The 4,823-nt window shown below is 49.0% G+C and overlaps 1 long non-coding RNA gene across 1 annotated transcript; it reads left to right on the forward strand.

The window, feature by feature from the left end:
* Nucleotides 1-1,177: 1,177 nt before the first annotated feature.
* On the forward strand, nucleotides 1,178-4,427 carry LOC140700931 (uncharacterized). The gene is made up of 3 exons (XR_012079688.1): nucleotides 1,178-1,399; nucleotides 3,545-3,666; nucleotides 4,293-4,427. It is a non-coding gene; the product is annotated as an uncharacterized lncRNA (long non-coding RNA).
* The last annotated feature ends 396 nt before the right edge of the window (nucleotides 4,428-4,823 follow it).

Raw genomic sequence — 4,823 nt, forward strand, 5'->3', positions numbered from 1 at the left:
ATACTTGAAAGTTGCAGACATGATGTCAATTAACCCCACATTAATGTGTATTTCCTAAAAACAAGGACTTTCTCCTGCATAACCATCATAACATGATTAAAAGTGAGGACTTAACATCATATGGTACTATTATTTAAGCTATAGACTTACTTCAGTTTTTATCATTTGTCCCCAAATGTCCTTTATAACAGAAGAAAAGGCAGGACCAGACGTTGCATTCAGTTGTGAAGAGAATAAAGGGGAGTTGGGGTCAGTTGTAGAAGAAATCAAGTTTTATTTCTGCACATCTGAGCCATAAAGTGCTGACCCTTCTGTGTTAATGATGAATAATAGTGTTGAAGATAAGAGCAATAGAGTTCATGGCCCTTTCTGTCCTGGATCTTTATGTCTTTGAGACATATTTATAGTCATTCAGTATCAGCCAGTTACTCTTACGAAAAAGTTTTTATTGAGATGATGTAGCTTAGACGGAAAGGCAGGAGTGCTGGAATTAGATAGCCCTGTGCTAAAAACTAGTTTGGCCACTTGCTGGTGGTGTGACCTTGGGGCAAGCTCGAACCTTTCTGAGTCTCAGCTTCCTTGCCTGCACAGTGGAGGGGAGGTCAGCACAGTGGGACCTGGAGCCTGACAGATCCAGGCTCACATCTTGACTCAGTGCTTACTAAGTCTAGGATCCTAGGCAAGTGCCTTCACCAGTTTAAACTCTGGTCTGCTCATCTGCAAAGTGGGGAAATACCAATGAGGCACTTTGCTGGGCTATTGAGAGGAGGGATGATTCTTGTATGGAACAGGCCTGGCTCCTAGCAGGTTCTCAGTGAAAGCTTAACTCCTTTCCATCAGCCGCTCTGATTTTGGGCATGTGATCCTTCCTCTCGGGTCCGTCAGCTTCTCCATCTGTGAAACAGAGCCAGTGATACCATCTCTGACTCGTGAAGAATGAGAACCACAGAGGGAAGGGCTTAGTGCTCTGGAAAGCCTGGTGCCCTGTGGCCTTGGCAAAGTGATTGGCCGACAGTGACAAAAACAGAAAGTGCTTTGGAATCCTAGGCGCTGCCAAGAATGTGGGAGAACCTGTTCTACTGCGCCTAGGGCTCCAGACCTTCCCATCCTCTCCCTTAGCCAGGTTCCTTCCTCTCTCCCTGGTTGCATCTGACGCTAGGCTGGTCCTGCTTGCCTTCTTCTAGGAAACCAGTCAGTCCTGCCTCCAAGAAGGCAGGAAGGACGTCCCCTTGCCCTGGGCAAGTTGTTGGGCCAGAGAGGGCAGCTCCAGTGCTGACCCTCTGCTAGGAAGAGAGGAAGGAACCCGCATCCCTGGCAGGCTTTCCCCAGAGGAGTCGTCACACCCATGGCTCCAGCCCCACCAGTCGCCTCCCTGTCCGGGATACATACCAAGTTCAAGGTCAGATGGAAAGAGCAGAGGGGCACGGTGGAAAGAGCTCTAGCCTGGGAGGTGGGAAGCCCAGCATAACGTTCATAGGAACAAGAAAGGGCTGGGGCAAGACCTCTCGGGGCTGGAGGCCCTCAGCCAGGGAGCACCCCCCAACACCAGCCGAGGGAGGTGAGGGGGAGAGGTGGGAGCATTCCCGAGGGGACCAATGTCCAGCTCCTCCACCTCCTGCCTGGATGCTTGGACCACACTACATGCCAGGCCTAGTGCCAGGCTCTTGACATTATCTTCATACCATGTTAAGGAACCCTTATAAGTCCTGGGGAGCTTGGGGGGGTACCATCCTATTTTGAGAAAGAAAAAACCTGAAGTGAAGCTACCGACTCTATTTACTCAGGGATTCAAACCTGGATCTGCTTGATTCCAAAGCCCACGTTCCCTGGGTCTGCTGTGGAATGGAGGAAAGCTCTGGAGCTGCGCCCAGGGCTGCACTTGCTTCCAGGGCCAACATCTCCCTGTGTGCAGCCCTGGGACCTCACCGAGTCATTCACACATTCCTTTCCCTGGACTGACACGCTCTGGGATCCCAGATGTGGCAGGGCTGTCCCCGTCACCTAGCGCTGACCAGACTCAGCTGCAGGCATGTGTTATGTGTGCCTTCTCCCCCACCCCACAGAATGTGAGTTACTCCAGGCACTGAGTCCAATTCCTCTAACTGCCCATGTGCCAAGCAAATGCCAGGAAGGTAGTAGGGGTTCAGTATGTGTTTATTGGATGAACCTGCTAACAAGGTGGAGCTAACCTCCCTGTTTATCAGAGGAAGCAGCTGAGACCCAGTGCAGGAGGGAAGGGACTCGCCCGAGGTCACTTAGGCCTGCTGAGGTTCCATCCGGGGTGGATTCCCCTCTGATACTCAGTTCTGGCTTGGACCTAGGGTTTTGCCAAGAAGGAGGGCTGCATTTGAGAATCCTCACAGAAAGCCAGGACCCCTTCTGGTCCCTCAAGACCCTCCCCTCTGTAAGATCAAGGCCAAAGGAGGCTGGGCAACCAGACCCCAACAGGCTCACTTTAAAAGGTAGACTCAGCTGCCCTGAAGCTGGAACTCACCCACCCAGAAAACGAGAACAGCACAGTAAACAGTTTGTGTTCCACCTCATAACAGGTGTCATGCCTGTGAGGCCGCAGGGCCGGGGGCGCCGGGAGCTGTGCTCTGTGGGCCATGGCGATTCTCTGACAAGAAAGATAAGGTCTGGGAAGTAATTCTGAGTCTATAAGGAAGTGAAACTCAAGGATTCCACTATTGCCCACTAGGTATTTATTTATTTATTTGTCCCTTCATTAACTCGCTCATCCATCAATGTTTTATTTCCTAAATTCTCTCATTCCCAGACTGCTTTCATCAACTTGCCTTATCCAGAACAACCTGTCAGCCTGTTCACTCCGTGCTTTTCTTTATTTGACTCTGTTACTTGAATGAATTTAGCCTCAGCCTAAGCAATAGCGTAGTTCATTTAAATACAGCTATGATAAAGACACGTCTGACCACATGACCTAAAATCCCCTCCCGTGCACCCTTGGGCATCTCTCCTCTCTGCGTCTCATTTCAGCATCTTAGAAATGGAGGGCACAGGGACGCGATGATCTTCCAGTCTTGGCATCCTAGGAGTCTACGATTCAAAGAGTCACACCCAGGGAAGGAAAACACTGAGACCAGATGGAATCAGTAGGAGAGGTAGCTGGTCAAAAGCAACATGTTTATCTGCCATGTTTCCAAGACCAAGCAGTGACTCAGGAGGCGAGATAGGGAATCCCTTGAGATTGGTCTGTAAATCACCATTCAAGGACTAAGAAAAACAAACAAGCAAGTCCCCAGGAGCCTTAATCAGCCCCCAAAGCATGAGTTACACACTGTTCACTAGGCTCTTCCAGAACTTTCTGGAGTTTCCATCAGTGCTGAGGTCCCAAACAGAGGGACGTCACCCCTGAAGAAGTTTGGCACTGAGAAATGATTGGACAGAAAAATGACCCAGCTGGCCTCCTCCTAGTCCCCCGGGCAGGCAAGAGGAAATTAGTTTCCTTTGGGGGACCCGCTCAGCCCACAAGCCCCTGTTTGACCCTGACCCAAGGGGGTCCTGGGCCCATGTTTGTTCTCTGCAGCCCAGCCCCTCCCAGTCCAGCTGATTGGCCAGAAGTGAGCAGCAGCCTCAAGGAACCACCGGTCAGATTCCTGAACTTTGGAATTAGGACGAGGAGCGCCTGGTCAGTAAAGTACACGTCAGGTAAGGTAAAAGATTTGCTGAGGGGGCCCACTTGGGACACCCATCTGAGGGTGAGGAAGGAAACCAGGGTTCTGAGAGAAGCACGACAGTGGGGTGGGGGGAGCAGGGCACTCCCAGAGAGCCTTCCATCCTGATGCCTCTCCAGTTCCAGGAGTGATGTCCTTGGGTCAGTTGCCTGTCCTTGAGATCTGGAAGATAGCCCTGATTCCTCTTATCGAATTACATTTTTTGCTTAAACCAGTTGGCATGGGCTTCTGTTTCATGTAACCAAATCAATCACTGATACAGCAAAGCTGGTCCATCAGTCTCCCGAATTAGACTTGGCAAGCCAGGGTAACACTAATATAAGAATGACCCTCCCATCCCCCGCCACCCCGTACATTGGATTGATGTTTTATGATTTTAAAGGTCCCTAACATGTTGGTCGCACTTATAGCCTAAGGGGACTTGCCGCAGACTTACTCATGCCCAAGACTCCTCTCCCAAGAACACAGCGGGAATCGCCCACCTTCAGAGCCAGGCAGACCTGGGTCCTGATCCCTACTTAGCCATCACTTACAACCTGTATGACCTTGGGCCAGTTATTTAACCTCTCTGAGTTTTGCTTCCTTATTTCTACAAACTAGAAACCAGGACAATGTGGACACTAGAAGCATCTCCTCCAGGAGGTCATCTGCACCTACTATCTGATGACCTTGGGAAAGTGACGTCACCTCGAAAAGCCTCAATGTCTTCAACAATAAAGTGGGTCTAATAAAGCCTGTTTTATACATTTTAAAAAACAAAGCCTGTTTCAGTGTTTGTTATAAAGCTTGAATGAAGAATCAAATGTTTAGTTTGTGAAGCCTGATCAACTGTGCCTGAAGCCTCACATTTTAGTTACATGAGCCAATAAATTCTCATAGCATTAAAACAAAAGTTTAGCACAATATCTAGTACATAGTAAAAGTGCTCAATGTGTTGTAGCCATAACAGTAATTTATTATGTAAACTCCCTAGCATGAGACTTGACACATAATTATTAACCAAAAATCATGTGTTATAAAGTACACACTGGTCAGTACAGAGGGTTTGACTCATCCTGGCTTAGCAGGACCACTTGTAAAAGAGGCAAAGAAGTCTCAGTTGATAGCAAGATTTAAGTAAGTCAACAATAA

The sequence above is a fragment of the Vicugna pacos genome, chromosome 13, assembly GCF_048564905.1.
Source record: "Vicugna pacos chromosome 13, VicPac4, whole genome shotgun sequence".
NCBI lineage: Eukaryota > Metazoa > Chordata > Mammalia > Artiodactyla > Camelidae > Vicugna > Vicugna pacos.